Source organism: Molothrus aeneus, chromosome 4 (genome assembly GCF_037042795.1).
Source record: "Molothrus aeneus isolate 106 chromosome 4, BPBGC_Maene_1.0, whole genome shotgun sequence".
Classification (NCBI taxonomy): Eukaryota; Metazoa; Chordata; class Aves; order Passeriformes; family Icteridae; genus Molothrus; species Molothrus aeneus.
The window spans coordinates 8,880,019-8,899,427 of record NC_089649.1 but is presented as its reverse complement, the minus strand read 5'-3'; positions in this window follow the sequence as shown (position 1 = coordinate 8,899,427).

Genomic DNA, 19,409 nt, shown 5'->3' with positions numbered 1-19,409 from the left:
TGAAAAGAGGTGCAGTGAGTGAGGAGATTTGGACAGGAGTTAGTAGGAAGACAATCAGAAGGCTAAAGTATTCTTTCATCAGGTGAGAATTAAATTTTGCAAAATCAACCCCCTCTTTTCTTTTCCTCCCATCTCCTCCCCTTCTGTCCCCTTTCATGTGCTAAATGACTCTGGTGGAACTGTGCTGTAGGTACAGCATATTGTGATTAAATGCTCTGTCATGCTCTCTGAGATACATTGGACCAACAAGTATAAATGGAATGCCAGTTGCATAAAATAAATCTGAATTCTTGCTGCACCATGGTGAGGCAGCTCAGTTACAGCTTCGACCACCCATGAATGCTCAGCACACAGCAGGGCTACTTTTGGACTTGCATCTCACCTATTATCTTGGTAGTAGGGTATGAATCTCTTTGAATGTGAAAGCCTGGTTTTGTTTAAGTGAGGAACATAAGAAAAGGCTCTTTCCTTATTTTGTTTTTTCCTTGGAGGAGATGAAAGGTGGATAGATGTGACTGTAAATTTTAGGAAGGAAAGAAGTGGAAAAAGGGTAATGCTTGCTGAGCAGAAATTTTATTTTCCCAGCCACGCTACCCAAATGTTAAGACTCCCCTGTACAAAGTGTCACTGCTTGGTCTATATAAATTCACTGTAAGAACAAAGGACACTTTCTGAAGGGAAACAAGACTGTATTATGCCATTCAGCAACTAACAGAAGAAAGAGAATAGCTACTTCCTGCCAACATTCATACTCTGAAGATGTATGCATGAGGTGGTAGGTGAGCATTCAGTTCTTGCTGCAGCTGGCTCTTGGTGATGACTTATCCATCTTGTGGATAAACTGCACGAAAGCCTCAGAGACAGAAAAGTGAGGGGCTGGCAGGTTAGCTCAAGGACAGTGATAATGACTGTCCTGACTGATGGCTGCAGGGGTCACCTGGAAGCAACTGAGTAGAAGCAGTGTGGCTGTTGTGAGAGTGTGAGCTTGCTAGGATTGCTGGGAAAACAGGAATACATTTCAAGGACACATTTTCTGGGTCCTGCTAAGCTAGGAACCCTGTGCTGGCTCATACTGACTCCCTTCTCCAGTCTGTATTAGTTCCACATTCGTTGACTGCTGTTACTCTGACTCCTTTCTGTTTGGCTTTTCCTTTTCTGTTTGTGGAAATGTCATTGATTCTTTACCTGCCCTTTCTGACATTCTTTACCTTCCCAGCTGGGGAACTGTTCTTACAATCAGGATTTGATTTCCCCAAAATATTGATACCACACAGTCCTTGCTATCCTCTCACCTCTGGTCACAGCAGCCCATTGCCTGCCCTGCACTAACTCTGCTAACTGGAAGTGTGGCACAGTGATTTTATGTTCTTGCTGTATTCTGAGTTAGTGCTGCAAGGTCCTACTGTGCATATTTCCTATGGAGAGTTCAGGGATGGGACTGAATGTGGGATTGATTTCACTGCTCCCGCACTTGCCCATCTGCTGATGCTGAGGTTTCTCTCATGCTCTTCCTGAGAGATTAGTGGTGAACATGTCATCATCCCCACATTTAAATGAGCTGTTTCCTGAGGATTTGAAATGCCTTGGCCTAAAGTAATTTAATGAGAACAATAATTGCCTCATTTCCCACCACATAAGATCCCAATCCTCTTCTTGGCACAGGTATGGCATGTAGCAAATGTTTCTATAGAAGACTTAAACTATTCTGCTCTTTGAAGCCCTCTCATTGTTGGCTGTCTATTGCTGGAATAATTTAAAAATTTCTTAGTAAAATATGTTTGACCAGAGTGTAATTTGACACAGTGCCTAGTGTACACTGTTGAAAAAGAATGAAGTTTTGTCCTGACAGCTAGAAGCATAAAACAGATACCTGACAGTCTTTAGCTGCTTTGTGGATGCTGCACAAACTTTCAGAAGGATCTGCCTGTGCTGTGGAATTACAGGCTGTGTGACTTGGAAGGTTGCTTCTGTTCTGCTGCTGATGTCCTTTCATCTCAGCCAGCTGTCTGGGGTTGTCAGTCCCCTTCACCTCCTGTGCTCTGATTCTTGTGATGCATTTTGGCTTCTTTGTCTTCATTTTTAGCTGCCTCTCATTTTCTCATTTCTGGCCTTTAATTTCATCTGTGGTAACACAGAGAGGCTAATTCCATTTCTTTGGACTCTTTCATCTTGGGACCAACTTCTGGCACCACCAACGACATGGAGAGTTTTTACTTTATCCTGCAGCACATGTTATGACTCTCTCTCCTTTTTAACCACATTGTTTCAGTCTTTATTGCTGTTTTATGTCCTATGAGAACCTTAAAATACAGAGTTGTTGACTTGCCTGATGCCCAGGAGTTCTTCTGGCCTCCAGTGTTCACCCCAAAACACATTTTCCCTGTAATCTCCTTTTGCTGAAGGGCTCAAGCAGAGTCTGTCACATGCAGAGATAGAGAATGTTGTGCCTATATGGGAACACCTAGGGCTTGGTGGTCACCTTACAAATACCTAAGGCACAAATTTTCAGGATGGCCATTCCCAAGGAAAGGAGTGCCTTGGGGCTCAACCCTCCTTGGAATAACTCCTAAGAAACATTAGGCTACAAGTCAGTAAGTATTTGTTTACAAATCCTAAACAGATGGCACACACATACACACATACTTGTATGAACAGAAGGGAGTGGAGAAAACCCCAACATATTCTCCAAGCAGCATTTAATTCAGATTTGGTGGTTTCCTTTACTCCATATAGCTCAACTGACAAGTTGGCAAATGCCTGGCAGCATTTATAACTGAGGTCTCTGTTTTCACTAGGTCTTTAAGTCTTCAGGTTACACTCACTGAGTGGAGCCTGCAGCGGGCGGATTCCTTTTCTGTGTTTGGTCCCTGTACACCTTTTGAATCATTTCAGTGGAAAGATTTTCCCCTGACCTGCTAATTTATCATTCATTAACTCAAGAAAGGATTTTGCCTTTCTTCCTAACAAGCCATTGCTTACTGCCTTATGCTTTGCAAGTGCCAATTCCTATTGTTCATCGTTTGGACACTTCTTAATTGCCCAGCCAGGTAAAAATTTTTTCCATGCAGATGTTAGTAACTCTTTCAGGTGTAATTCTGCTCCCTGATGCATCCTAGAGCTTGGAGTATCCAAATCCCAGACAGAAGCTTAATTTGATGACCATATTTTATAGACTACTATAGTTGTAATTGGTTCCAACAACTTCTTACTGGCTCTTTTTGAGATCAAGCCCAAAGGTAATCAATAACTCAGTAGTATTAATAGATGTGAGGTGCTTTGACTCCTTACTTCCTCTAAATTTAGGCTTTTGAGAAACACCCTAACAAATTCCTATCCTTTCTCTCCCCCTCTTTAACATACTAATAACCTTTTTTCTTTCTGCTAACGCTTTTTCCTTTCTTGCACTCACTTCTTTACTCTCTTTCTTCTTCCCTATTTCCTGTCTTACTTCTTTTTCCTAATCTATTCCCTGCTGCCAGACTCTGATTCATGATCCCTTTGAGATGAAGCTGCATTGGCTGAGGAGATGTGGGGGAGGCCATCTCCTCAGCCCTTTAACTCCAGCAGGGAATGGGAATCAGAGCTCTCTGCTGCTGTGGTTCAGTCTCACACAGTAATGTAAACTGGAGCTGATGGCAGCTCCATTAATGTGACAGCCTGCGCTGCCTCAGCTGAGCAGTAGATGTACCACCTGTTCTGCTGCTGTGGTGGGGATTGCAGCCTTTGGAAGAGTCAAGGAATAGGTAACTGTGCATTCTCCTTCCTCTCCTTCATGAGCTGCCAGAGCATGAGAGTCAGGGTCCTTGGCTTTCCTTTCTTCCAAAAATTGATTTTACAGCCTCTTCAAAATGATCATTCCTTGCACAATCTCATGGTCCAAGACCACTAAGTAAAAACATCCATTCTCACCTCAAACCACCCTGCCTGAGCACTGAGCACAGGAAAAATAAACCCCTTGGCTGAAGTCTACTGCTGTGTACCTCCAGAGGTGGAAATGAAAACCCAGCAAACTCTTCATCTGCACTAAATTAAGGACTATTGTTACATTGCTGTCTTCCCCTCATATTTCCTGTTATCATCCCCTCCCAGCTGTCAGAGATGGGATGGAGCTAGATGGTCTTTAAGGTCCCTTCCAACCCTATTCATTCTAGAGTTCCATGATTCTCCAGAGGTGGCACTGCATGGCCAACAAACCAAAGCTCTCCTTAGCTGCCCTGTTTCCCTCTTCAGCCAAATTAACCCCAGAGCACTGTTGATACATTAAATATAACAAGCTTGCACGATTTTATTACCCTCTTTTTTTTATTGTTTAGGCTGAGCTATGGGTACTTGATTTCTCCCTGCCCAGGGCCTGTGAGGAGCCTTGCACCCCTCTGGCCATGTCCCTGTGCCTCAGGCTGGTGTTAAAATCACAGCTGAGGTTAACAGATCCGTTGGGGTGCATTGAAGTGAAACACCACTGTGTATGCATATATAAATATAAGCCAGGTTCATTGTGGAGCAACTTGATTGCAAAGCAAAGGAGGTGTGTGGCCATTTTGGTTAATACAATTGGAAATATGACAACTTAAAATGTATAAAAATACCACTTCAGAGATGTAAGGTTCGAAGTGGGTATAAGGAACGACTTTTTAATCCTGGGGGCAGGCAGGCAGCAGAACAGGCTGCTCACAGAGGCTTTGCAGTCCTTCATCCTTGGCAATGTTCAGAAATTGGCTGGATCATCCTGGTGTACCTTCAGAGCTGACCCTGCTTTGAACAAGAGGTTGGATCACAGCACCCCTGAGGCGCTTTCCAACCTGAATTTTCTTGTGCTTCTTGTGTCTCCTGTTCTCTGAGGCTGCTCTATTTACCTCACCATATCAAATTAGTAGAGAATAATAAATTAAGATCAATGGTTTACTCTGAGAAAAAAGGAAGTGTCAAGAAGCAGGGATTGAATATGTCCTATTATTTGATTATCTTATAAATGGAATCTTCATGAGTGTAGTACAGAGGTAAGGGAAAAAATTAAAAAGAAAATGTGAACATTTTAATTTTCTTTCTTCCCATGTGTTCTGGTGCATTTTCCTAGGTTCAATATGTACTGGTTGGCTGCTGTCATTTAAGTTCTTTTATGAACCACAAGTAAATGTGGTTCATAAAAGAACTTATTTTGTACTTTGTGTGGAGGCAGATAGAAGGAGACTATTCAGGATATGGTTGCTGTTCAACATGCTTAATTGTTTGTAATTTTTTTTTTTAATTTCCCCTTATTTTTACTTATTATTTCTGATACTTATGCAGAAAAATGAGATGGTTCAGCTCCACTTTTATGTAGTCAGAATACCTATTTTATTTTCTGAAGAAGAAGAAAAAAGAGAAAGTACCAAGAATTAAGTTCAGATGACAGATGTTTCTGTGGCTAAACTCTCAGTTTGGTTTAAATAACAGAGAGAGGAGGAGGAAGGAATGTAACCTTTTAAGCTTTTCTTGTTTACAGATAGGAGGAGAGAGAACAGTAAATAAGTCTGAGCTCCAGTATGCCTTGAAAAAATCACATGATATATCACCACCATATGGAAGCCTGCATGCCCTTTCCCACAGGGAAATGGCACTGGGAAGGGATTGATAGGCTGCTAGCTCATAATGCACTAATATTTGCAATGGGTTACCAACTTTGCTCTAACTGTTCCTAAAATTCTCTCTGGAGCAGCACCAAGGGTGGCACTGGTTGTGTTGCTTGATTTTCATTCAGTTTGCTGAGCACAGGACTCCAGGCAGTGCAGGGATTGTTCAAATCCTGCAAGGAATCACAGTGCTCTTGAGAAATGTTTATTCCATATTTGATTCAGTGGCTGTTTCTGGAAAATATGAACTATTATCCCATCTGTACTGTCACCACAAGGTGTCGTGGGAATGCATGCAGCCCTTGGCTGTTAGATAGTGAATATAATTTAATTGCAAGTGTTTGGACAAGGTGTTGTCCCTTTTGTAGGGACAATAAACTTTCTAGGTCTGCTGGAGCATTTGATTTGAGATTTAAACATGACTGCTCACCAGCAGTGAGTTAAAATATATTTAGTGTCACTGCATTTTTGGGAACAATTAATTTCAACAATTTGATCTCCACTTATTTGCCAAGAAATTTGTTAGGAAGCAACTGAGGAGCCAAGAGCCAGATCTATTGTTTTCATGGTGCAAAATTCCCATGATTTAGTTATTTTTACTTTATTTTGACATGGTTAAGCCATGTCTTCAATTCCAGGAAACGGTGCATTTGCTATCAAGCTTTCAAATTGCAATTATATATTTTAGCTAATAAAATTATCTCTGGTAAAGAACATGGGATGGTTTAAAGAAAAACCAAGGATGAGAATCTGAACTACAACAGCTGAAACTTGAAACAAAAGCATCATTGTAACAGTTCAAATAAATTGTTGGTAGAGTGCACATATAGTAAATCCGGTCTGTAAAAGAAATGAAAATAAATTCTGTCCCAGTTGTCCCTGTGATTTGGGCTCTATATGAGCTAGAAATGTGGGATATTTTCTTCAAATATATGTTATGGCACCCAAATTTTCAAGATGTGCCTTCTAGGTTTTTGTTGGTTTTGGGTGTATTCACCTGCCTCTTTTAGGCCTCATTCTGCATCTTAGTTTTGTGCCTGTGTTTAGTCTGATTTCTACAAATATGTGTTACTTGAAGCATGTGTGTAAATATTCACTGTAAAGCTCAAGTTTTTTATTAAAGAGGCTGAAAAAGGATCAAAACCATAAGGTGAGTGTGTTATACTGCAGATTGTTGTGGGTTTAGCCACCTCCTGAGGTCATTGGTGCCTCATGCTGTAAAGAAAACCTTGTTAGAGTGTGAACTCTTGTGGCTCTAATGATTTTATGTGTCATGTAAGCTGCTGCATGAAAAAATGGATGTAATCCTGGTTAATTCTCAGTGTACAATTGTGTAAAGTATACCTAGAAGCCAGGTTTGCAGAAGGAGGTAATAGCTGGGGTGATAAAACTAGAAAAAGCAGCCAAGTATGAGAGGTCAGAGACTTTTAATCTACAGCTGAAAAGCTTTTCAGATTCACAGTTTGCCAAGTGGTCTTGTACAATGCACATCCCTCTCTAGAAAACATGATTCCTAACCTTTCTAAAGAGAGCTAATTTCAATTTTAAAATAATCAGGCTAAGTTCCATTGGACTCCTTTAATGGCAATGCTGATTTCTGTCATGGTGAAAATGCTGCTGGAGCCAAGTGAGGAGTTAGTGTGTGTAGGAGGAATACCCTTGAAGCAGAGGTTTGTACCTGACAACATTTGGGGTACATTTTAGAATAGGATATAGGATCTACCTTTTGGATTGCAATTTAACTTTTTTTCCTGTTCTAATAGTTGCTACTGTTACTGCTTTCCATTCAACATGTTCTCTGCAAGGAAATATAGACAACTGACATTCTTGACTTTTACCTCTTTTTATATTTTAAGCCTGATCTACCACCTCAGTGGTGGTAGTACTTGTGAGTGCTGGAAAAATCTCTTGCAGGTAGCTGCTTGAAGCTTGGGACAGGCAAAAAGGAGGAGAGAGTTCCTTCTGAGCTGCTTCAGAAGGAAAATGGAGCTAAAGACCACCTCATTCATATGTGGGAGAAAAGCAGGGAAGGACCTCAGTGCACAGCAGAGAGAGCTTTAAATGGTCATTTGAGGTACATATGTATACAGAAGCAACTGAAAAAAAATCATGTGTGTAGCATTTATTTTATATAGTGTAAGGCAAATTAATCAGCAACAAAATCTAGATGATTGCTATCTTGTGTATATATATGCTTCAAGCCTATAACTCCTGATGAAGCTCTTTTGGCTTCATGAATAAAACTCCACAATGGACTCGGTGGCAGTGGGACAGAAAAGTGTGATGGCAGTGCAGGGGATTGCTTTATATGGCAGAAAATAAAGCTCTGGCTGGAGAGGGGATTTACAGAGCATTGTGCCAGTGTGTTTCAGTGATCCAGAGCCCTGATTTAGCTGTCAAAAGGGATTCCTGATAACATTTCTGCATTGCTGATACCTGTACTTGCCATATAATTTTCCCCAATGAAGAGAAGCCTGGGAAAAGTTAAATGGAGGTATGTGATCAGTGGCTGGGTTTTATTGATGATTATGGCATATGAGCATTCATGGAGCCAGATTCATGGCAGCTTTCTTCTTGGCAGCATTAAGGATTCATGTAGATGAGCCTGTAAAGCTGGTTTGGGCATCTGATTAAAAAATTCAGTTGATTTTAGTGTAGCATTAAGTAACCAAAGAGTCTGAAGTCAATCACTTCAGCACACCTTTAAAATACTGATATATTTCCTTTGTGTTGCTGAGAGATGTGGAAATTTTATTCTGGGAGTGAGGTGAAAATCCTCTGGAAAAAGAAGACGTCCTTTATATTAAAAAGAAAAAACCTAAAAGCAGTTGATTTTCCTTGCAATAACCCTCCACTCCAAATCTGTAACCGTGGTATTTCTTGTTCTCCTGTATTAAATAGAGCTGATCTTTGCTGTACACAGTCCCTGAACAATTTTACCATTAGCTCTTTCCTAGGCTCATTTTATGAAGATATTCATTGATCTTCCAAAATACAAAACAACTCTCTGCTGTATGGAGCCACTTGTGCCTTGCTGATTGGTTTCTTTAAGGACAGGGTTTCTGTGCCCTCAAAAAACAGCTTAATTACACATCAGAGCAGCTTTGACTGCTGTGCAATCTTCAGATCATTGTGAAGACAAGTTGGATGTCTTGCTATAGACCTACTGTGGGTTTTCACCTTTATAGATTTGTTTGTTCTTTAGGCCTCTGTTGCTGATGCCCATGAAAAGAACCAACCAAACTGTGCTTTTTTGTTCTATTTTATCATGGAAACAAGCTAGCAGAGGCCAGGTCTCTGATGTAAATTTTGTCACAGGAGGGCTTCTGAGGCAGAAGGTGCTCTGGGCTTCAGCAAATGAAATCCTCATGCCATTGCAGTTTGAGAACATTTGAAGCAAGTACACTTTATTTCCCAGAATTTTTTGTAAAGTTTCACATTATAAATTGGACAGCAACTTCAAGGTGATTCTGAGCTACTCATTCTGTGGTGTTATGACTTAGAAGCCTTGAAGGCTCTGAAGAGAATAAAGAGAATCCTCAGCCCCCTCTATTTTCTCATCTCCAGCTACCACGGGGATGTGCAATATTGTTCTGTTCTTCTAGGCTCTAGTAAGACAAAAATCTAGAAATCACTTAGGTCTGTTTGGAAGGAGCCTGGTTGCTTTTATTTAGTTTAAGTGTGTTTTTCCAGTGCTTTTGGGAATTTTTTTTCTTGCAGTCTTTGTGGCTGGTTAGTGTCAAACTCAGTCTAGACAGCCAGGAGTGCATGACTTGTCATTCTTCCTGCCAGTTTGTGGTATTTGTAAAGCATTCTTCACAAGATGGCATGAATAACACTTTCTTTCAGATTTTCAGTCTGTCTTGTACTTGACCTCTGGTGTTCTTGGTTTTATACAGTGTTAGTAACCTCTGTTTCACTAAGATAAGCAAAGAACACAGACGTGTGTTTTCTCTGCAATTTCTAATTCAATTTACATGCTGGAGCTTAACTTGGATTTAGATGCTAAACTTGTGTGGACATAGAAAGGCTTTCTAAAAATTTTGAACTTGACAGCTGTACTTATCATCAGAGACTGCCAGTCAAATGAGACTGTTTTGGTTTCTCTGAAGTGACCCTTGTTTGAGTTTGTCAGTGGATTCAGTGAAACTGAGTTGGAAATCCAGGACCTGTCTGTTTGAAAGGCTGCATTTCCATGAGATGGTCAATGTCTGTCTAGGGCAATCCTCCTCGTGTAGGTTTTCTGGTTTGTTTTTGTTTTTAAAAGCCCCGTGATACAATGCATCAGTGTACTAAAATCCTGCTTTTAAGGGTTCACTTTTGTCTTGAGAACCTTTTCTGGAACAAGTATATTTCACAACCCACAGACAGCATAAATAATGACCTGAGTAATTTCAAGTGGTTGCTGGATGAATATAATAAAGATAATGCACTCATGAGCTTTGTGGGTTATTAGATACATAGAACTACCATCAATGTGTATACTAATAAAAATCACTGATTTTCTTTACCTTTGGGGTTTCTGTGCTTCTGTGAAACTTTGCACAGATATTTCCTGGCTGTTGCTTCATGGGTCCTATTGGTGGGAAGGGCTTCTCCCTGCTCTGTAGTAAATGTAGCCAGTGGCTCACTGTGCTTGGCCTTGCACCAGGGAAGCTTTCTTCTCTCAGCTTTTTTAAACAGAATGTGCGATTGGTGCTGTGTGTGATCCAGTGCACTGTGGAAGTCTCAATACTTCACTCTAGAAGGCCTCAAGATGTGGAGTGTAGACTTCAGTGAGCAGTTAATTGCACACAGGAGAATGTCAAAATGGACACCCTTTGACATGTGTTTCAAAGCATGTATTTTGTTAGAGCAGGATCTTACAGCCTTTGTATGTGCATTGCTGGATTTTCTGGTGGAGGTTCAGCATCTCTGTCTTAACAAATGCTGCCTGTGCTTGTGGTACTATTGTCTGGCATCTAACCTGCTGGATGGATCCTGTTTAAATTCAGGGAATAGCTCTATGAGCAAGTTACTGTCTGCTTAGCTGCAACATGAGCTGTTTCAGACTGTGAACTAAGTTGTAGTTTAAAGATTTGCTCCTTTAAATAACTGCATTTTCCATGGGGTGGGGTAGGAACATGTGTATGGTCACTTTTCACTGAGCAGGTTACGCAGTACCTTATGGCTGTGTCTGTACCCCAAATCTGTGGGACTCGCCCTCTTTCAGCTGAATTAAGTTGCATGAAGTTTTGAAGCAGTTTTTGGAGTCATGGTTAGATGCAGAAATGGAGTGGGCAGTGAAATGTCCAGTAAAAGCCCAACTGAAGTAAACCAGTTAAGCACATTGAGTAGCTGCAGGATTCTGTATATGCCTGTGATCTCATTTACATATAATGATAGACTTCTGCCTCACAGGAAAACCTTCTGAATTCTAGGTGCCTAAAGGCAGGCTTTCTTACCCATGTAGGAATGAACTTTTCATTGTAGTAAATCATCTAAGCTTCAAGGAGCTCTCCTCTTAGAGCTGATAGCTCACTCATCTGTTATCTACTTGAGCTAAAACCAGTGTCTTTTTTTTGTTTTGCTCTCTCATTCCCCTGTCCCCAGTCAAGTGCCTGAACACAATGTACACCATTTAATTGATGGCAAATTCCAATTAGAAGTCTAAAGCAGACTTCAGAGTCTGATGCAAGTGAGACTGGAATCAGATGGTGAACAGAATTCAGGTGATGTAACAGCATTTAAGGAGGTAATAGCTGCAGTTGTTAGCAAGGCAGTTGCCTCCCACCCCCAGCTTTTAAATTTTTGATGCTTGAAACTGATTCCAACATCCAGTTATGAGAAGGCTGTATGGGCTGTTGATTTCATTGTGCAGGTGAGATGTCTTAAGCTCTGTGGAAGTGACCTTCTGCTTTTTTACAGATTTCTTGTGCAAACCAGCGACAAACTCCCATTTCCTAACAAAAATGTATGAAAACAATCAAGAAAATCTATGACCCAGTTGCATTTCAAAGCTATTATCTTCACCTTCCAGAAGCAGCTTTCATTTATCAGTGGTAACCAGCCATCAAAATTACAATAAAAAGTGTGAGGAGGGGAAACAGTGGTGATGAATTTCAAGCTTTTGCTTGGAAATTTTCCTCAAAGACTATCACAGTGATCAAATGCCATCAAGCCACAACAGTACTGAACCTGTTGCTTTCTGGTTCAGGAATACACTGAAAAAACAGCTATGTTCCCATCCTTGCTGTTGAAACTAATGGTTAGCTATTGCCAATTCCTTTTTCTCCTGTTCTAACAGGAGAACTCAAAATTTCTGTCAGATATAAGTTGGAAATGAATCTGACATTTAAAATCCTTTCCTTGCCAAAGCCTAAGCTGAAAAAAATAAAACCCTTTGAGCAGACTCTAATTAGATGTCAAATTTAGAAGTCTAACATGAAGTAGACAAATTGTAATTGATTATAATATGTACAATTGATGCTGCCTCAGAGTAACTTTCAAGTGGACAGACACCTGTGAGGTGTGACTCCCTGCTTGCATTGCATGCTTTTATTGGTCTAGGTGAGAAAGGAAGTGTCACTGCACCCTTTTACAGTATTCTCATTTTACAGTAAAAATGTGCAAAACACCATATACTTTTCCCTCAGGTTGTGAATGGAAACATGTTTTATTATTGCACTTTGCAACGGCTGTGTTCTTTGAGAATGAGCTAGTTCCCTCCTATGGCTGTAGGAGTGAATGGTGTTTGAAGAGGCAAGCTTCTGCTTTATTATTGTGCTTTTAAAGGTATCACAATGCAGTCAAGGAAGTAAAATTCCTTTTGTGATAATATTTAACTGTAGATTAGCTGCACAGGCCTCTTTACTCATACATGACTCCAATGGGTCATGTCTTTGTTATCCTCCCTTTTTCGCAGTTGACTTTATTTCTTTGTCTCTTCAGTGTACTGTCTTCATTTCCTAATCCTTCCCCTTAGTTATTTTCCTTTAAGTTTTATGTTTGTTCTGCATATTTTAAGATTATTTCATTTTGATTTATCCAAAGGGTTGAATGGAAAAACTGTTATTTTTGTGGGATAGATGAAGTATGCAAACAGTTAACAAATCACTTACATTATGCTCATAGGACTATCTAGGGGCAAAGAGCAGACTATACAGTCTCAATAGTGAGCAAATTGTCCAAAAAAATCCATTGAAATGTTGTTTTTAAAGAGTAAATAATTATGGAAAGAGTGACTTGCTGTGCTGATCTCATTCCACTAAAGTTCAGCCTAGGGTTAAAAACTGTCTCATTTGTTTAGTGCTGTGATTGGTAATAACAATTCTGTCTGATGCTCTGTTTCTATGGAGGGATGTTTCCTTTCCTTTTGTTTGATAACTCACTTCATTTTTAGTTCAGTTGAATTGTCTGAAAACTGTTGGGAAGTTTTGTCATGGCCAGGGATACCTGTAGTGATTAGATCCCCTCCATTAACCAGTACACCTCCATTGGAGTGTGCAAGCAGCTTCTGACAGTGACAGAGAGGAATTCCTACTCTAATATTAACCATTAGGAAAAAAAACCCAAAAAGAAAATCAGGCATAAAGAAACATTTCATCCCCATGAGTTTGTCTTCCTGGCCTTTTGAATGGATTTCTTGCCTTAAGCTGTTTAGCAGATTGACTTGCTTAAGAAACACAAGTGGTTTCTAGCTGACACATAGGATTTTATGAAGTGATTGATCACAGCTGCCAATTGCCAAGGTCACTGGCATGTTCTGTCTTGGCACTCCCCACAGCATGTGCATGAGACAAAGGGACCTGAGGGAAGTGGCAGTGGAGGGGGTGGATGGCTTGCAATTCAGTTAATGTGACTTTAAAATATCCTAAGTGCAAATGTGCCTGCTTTGTGAAGACAAACTTTGTATTGGTCAACCTTTTACTGCATATTGAGGTTTTTTTTAAATTATTATTTGGTGTGCGTGTTTATTCTGCTAAGTTTTCAGAGTAAAAATCAGAAGCCTGGTGAAAGAATGGGAGAAGAAATATGGAATAACTGTTGTGTGCATTTTTTCCATCATTATTCCTAAGTAAAAAAAAAAAAGTCATTTAACTTTTGTGATTTGTCAGCTTCTATAAGGGAGAGAGGCAAGAAATCAGGGATTTCATCTTTCTCTTGTTGAATTCAAAGGGAATTTACCATTAATTTCTGTTGGAGAACAATCATGCCGTAAGTCAACAGATAAAATAAATAATGCTTAAGTCTGTAGCTTTCTTTTAATTCCTGATTATTTGTTGTCATTCAGTGGGTTGGAGATTTGCAGATCAGATTTTTACTACCAAGTGTTGCTGTGGACTTGAAGTAAAAATCTTGAACAACTATTCTGTGACCAACTTTACCCCTCAAAAAACAGAGAAAATAATTTCATCTATTCCTCATACTCAGGAAAAGAGCCTGCAAGAGATGCAGATGTTTGGGAATGTTGTGAGATAGAATGGGGAGGCCTAGTTTGCAACAGTTATGTAGTGGCCTAGGCATATTTAATCACCAGAAGGGCAGAAAAATAAGGAGGATGCAGACATAGCTAACTGAAGTATGTTTGATCTTTGTTAGATATGATGTTCAGTGATTTGAGCCACATTTGTGATACACATGGCCTCATCCAGTGCTATTTCAATCAAGAGTCCATCAGCAGGCTTTGCTGTAAGAATGGAAAAGTCACATGCAGTAGTGACAAAACTAGAAAGAAGTAAATTTTTTGCTGTTAACAGTATTTTCTTGAACTGGGAGATGCTTGTCCTGTGGTTCCAAGACTCCATTACTCCTCATAATGTGTTTGGTCTCAATAACTCCAGTGGGAACCAGGATCAGAAACTTTAGGAAACTCCCTATACACTTAAAAACCACCCAGTATCAAACAGTTATTAAAGCCCTTTGAGTTCCCAGCATAAAAACACTCCTAGCAAAATAAGTTTTATTAGAAACAGAGCTATTTGTAGTTCTGGCCTGAAACTGAGACTCTTTGTAAAATTTACATAGGGCTAGCAACTGGCTGACATGAAAAAATCCCAAACATTTGAGATAGCACAATTTTACATTAGGTAAGAACACACTTGTCTGTTTATACAAAAGAGTGGGTAAAGGAAAAAGAGTATCCCAGGCTCCTATGCCTGTTCTCTTTGTATAACTGGGGATAGAAGGATGGCAGTTGTGCACCATTGCTAAAATAACAGCAAAGGCATGAAGTTGAGGAAGATTTATATTTGTTCTGAGATGATTGACTATATTTTTTTTCTCTGAGCAGTGAGCTGTTGAGTGGTTATACCACTAAGAACCAGCCCATGCAGCATGTGAACCCCAGAATTTTCTGTAAGCCTTCCTAGCTGTCTCTGATCATAGCTATATAAAATTACTCTTTGCCTAGAACTGCTTTTTATATTTTTAAAAGCAGACAGCCTTTCCTACATGAACTATACGGTTTTTCAACAGAATTTGCTCTGAAGGGAGGGCAGTAGAACCCCTGAAGGAAAAGTTTTTAAGTGGTCAGGATGGAAGCACATGATATATGTGGGCCTTGCTCTACAGAGACTCCACACTGGCCTGCCAAAATGAAGCAGGAAATGGAAACAGAGAAGAAAAATTCTTGGCTTGTGAGTCAGACTTGAGGGTTAAGTCACAGCCAAGCAATGGATGTCCCCTAAATCTTTCTAGGTAGGATTGTGGAAATTGGATGTGACGGAACAGAGCTCTTGGTCTGTGGAAAGTCCTTGTCTGGAGCTGTACGAGGTTTTATCTGAAAGGCTTGTCCAAAATATCCATGTTTCTCTGTCCCAAGCTGAACTGTAGAAATGTTGCTCATGTCATTGAAACCCAGAGGGAAGGCTGCTTTAGAGGCACCTTGCAGGATAATATTCTGAGATAATTTTGCTTTTCATGCCTTGATCTGAACTCCTGCTGCTTATTAACACAAGACACAGGGTGTCAGAGAGGAGGATCTACCTTAGCTGGAAAACAGTGTGAATGCACCACCTGCATGTACAGGGCTAAAAAGCAAAGTAGCACAAGAAACCAGAGACTCAAATTATGTCTGTTAGGGATTTGAGAGCCACAGTATTTAAAGAAAAAAAAAAGGTGAGCTGATTTTGATGAAATGAGCTGATTTTCCTGAAACCAGCTGTCCTGACAGACTGACCAATGCAGTGTGACCATGAGAAATCTGCCTCCCAATACTTCTCTTTAGGAAAATAATTTTTAATTCCCAGTTGACAGTCAGCATTCCCAGGAAACCTGTCAGTTGAAGAATGAGAAAATATTGCACAGAAGAACCTTTTTTTTTTTAAATTCCCTGAAAGAAATGTCAAATGTTAAGGGGTCTTAGTGTCAGATCTGCAGGGCAGTGTTGTACTTCTGAAGATGTCAGTCCTCTGAGCTGGAGATTTCTGACCTTGCCTGTCTTAAGAGGACTTGCTGGAGATTTCTTTGTGTTACCTCTGAAGAGGTTTGATCTGACAGCCATGATTCTCATCTTCAGAAACAGAATCTAGAGTAATGTGAACACTGGTAGCTTTCACTTCTAATGCTGACCTAGAATATTCTGTTTTACTGACTAGCTTAAGTGTGTATTTCTTTTTATTTAAGGGTAGCATAGCCTTTCTTGGTGACATATTGCAGTTTCTGGGTGGAGGAAAGAGATAAAATAGCAGAGTTTTTAAGTTGTATGGTAGCAGTATCATACAGTGCCATTTGATGTATTGCTCACTTTCAGCAGGTCTGGATGAATTTCAAGATCTGTGTAAAACTTGTAGTGATGTACTGTCATATGCCTGGGTCAGATTCTTTTACAGAAAAACACATTGTGATTTGACAAATGAAGAGAGAGTAGCCAAATAATGCAAAACACAGTTTCAGGATATGAAATCAAGTGTATAATACAAAGGCTTAAAAGGTTCGGTATTTTTTCTGACTTCTTTTAGAGATGGTTTGATGCCTCATTAATCTTCTGAAAGAAAGAAATTCTTTCCTCTGAAAGAACCTGTAATGACAGATTTGTGTTCCAAAATTAGAAAAATTAGTGACCTTTGCACTCATTAAATATTTCCTTAGCATCACTTTGGTACCTTTTCAGTCTTAGGGAATTTGATCTACCCAAGAACATTATATCAAATAAATATATGCTTTTATCAAATAATATATACTTTAAAAATAAGAAATTAATAAATATATACTTTTACCAAATAAAAGACTCTAAATAATATTTGCAAGTATTGTGCAAAATAATTCTAGTGCTAAATGCATGTATTTGCTACTTTTTTCTCCAGACCTAGCAGAAAAGGCTGTTCTTAACTTGTGGTTGCTAGCATAAGGTTATTGTGGTTTTATTTCCATAGAGTATAATCCTAGTGAAGAGAAGGGATATTTGCACACCTAGAGGAGAAAACATGGAATAATTTGCTTTATGTTTACAAGTTTGAATTAGAGCTATAATTTAATATTCCTGAAGACAAAGCCTTGAAATAAAGCTTATTACCTTAAGAAAATGATTTTTCTTTTTTAGTTGGAGAAACTTGATGTAGTCTTATAGATCATTCACCTACTGTTTAGTGTGTAGAGTGGAAGAAAATGAGTTCTTATTACCAGATAGGTCAGAATGGTCTCTCTGTCTGATATCCTCTCTGAACTCACAGAATCATTTATCTTGGAAAAGATCTTTAAGGTGGCAGAGTCCAACAGTTAACCCAGCTCAAGTCTGTCACTAAACCATGTCCCTAAGTGCCATATTTGCATGTCTTTAGGGCTGGTGACTCCACCACCTTCCTGGTCGGTAATTCCAATATTTGACAACCCTTTCAGTGAAGAAAACTCTCCCGATATCTGATTTAAGCCTCTCCGGGTGCAACTTGAGGCCATTTCCTCTTGCTTGTTACTTTGAAGAGGCGACCAGGCCCCACCTGGCTACAACCTCATCTCAGGGAGCTGCAGAGAGTGATGGGGTCCCCCCTGAGCCTCCTTTGCTGCAGGTTGAACACCCCCAGCTCCCTCAGCTGCTCCTCACAGGATTTGTGCTCCAGACCCTTCTCCAGCCTTGTTGTCCTGCTCTGGACTCACTCCAGCTCCTCAATGTCCTTCCTGGACTGAGGGGCCCCGAACTGGACACAGCACTTGAGGTGTGTCCTCAACCATGTGGTTACAGAATAACTCTGTGTCCTTCCTAGGGTAGAATTGTGTGTGTATCTGGGGTCTGCTGGGTCTCAAATCAATGAGTAATTGGCTATATTATCCATGAATTTTAATTATGAGACTAATTACATTGGTGTTGTGTCTTTTGATGTGTTGCATGATGAGAGAACAACTTCAAAGGGATCTGGCTTGTTCATTTAATTCTCCAATAATGCTACAGACTATTTTACATCTGAAAAAGTAACCTGCTTCTTGCTTTATTTAACTGCTGTACTTGCATGTGTGATTCATTCAACTGATGCCAGCTCCTTCAATTTGTTTCTCACTTGAAGACACTTTAAAAGGTAAGGAAAAAAAGAAGTTTTTATGAACATGCCCATCCAGAAACAGGGGCAACAAAACCTCACCTATTGCTACTGTTTCTTTCCTTGGGTAAAGTGGTAATATTGTCTGCTCCCAGAGTTTGTGAGTGGAATAGTGAGGAGTTGATAGTGCAGGCTGTGAAGTGCCACATGTCTGTGAAGGTGTGAAGGAAAAGGTAGTAGCTCATGTTAAATCAACTAATATAATTGAAGAAAATCTCAGAACAAGAAAACTTGTCAGCCTTCCTTATTACTTACAGTTTTGTCCAACCAAAGTTCTCTTCAGACAAATCTTGCTTGTATTTTTCTTCTGACTTGTTGCAATGCCACCACTGTGGCTACACAGTGCAATGACAAATAATAAAGTTAGTTTGATGTGTATTTATTAAGTTTATTATTATTTATATATTTTATATATCATAATATTATACATCATTGCATATTATTATATATAATATAACAATATAATATATATTATATTATTATTGTATGTCATATTATATAATAATAATATAATAAATAATAAACTTGGTTTGATTCATTACTTGCAAAATTACTTCTACTGTTGTTGTTCAGTTCTTCTTTCTTAGACAAGCACCTCCCTGTGCTTGTTGAAATCTTATAGGAAAAATGAACTAATCAGGAACTCAGCTGAGATCAGGACATGAAAGAGGCATATTAATATACTTGTCTTGTGCAAGGAAAAGATTAATGCAGTCCTTTTCTTTCTCTAAATAAAAGGAAATGTAGCTAAATACAAATACCTGTCATGTACAGCCTTGTTGCCAGAGCTGCTGCTTTTACACCTCAAGTTTTGACTCTGAAGTTCTCATCAGCCTCCCCATCTTGTAGATAAAAGTATCTTGTAGATGCTTTTCTAAATCTCAGTGCAGAGCATCTTTCCTTAATTTATACTTACTGTTGAATATTTAGATATTTAAACATCCAGCTTTGCGTGAGTGTAAGGTTTCGTTTTCGTTTCTCTGGATTTGAACTGTACATAGCTAAAATTGTGATGGAAATTAATCCAGTGCATTTCAGGCATGCCAGAAAGAGGAGAAATATACATTTAAAACTAAAAACATCCATCTTAAGGTCAATTTTCAATTAAAAAAATTCTTCCTGATATTCAAGTCATGCAGTTGATCCCAGTATGTGACAGTGGTAGTGTCTGACTGCTGGGCTTACATTTTGAGTGTCAAAGCTGATTCTCATTTACAATTATGGCAGATGTAAAAGCATCCAAGAAACACGAAGTAGAAGGCAATCCCAAGGAAAATAATTCCATCATCCT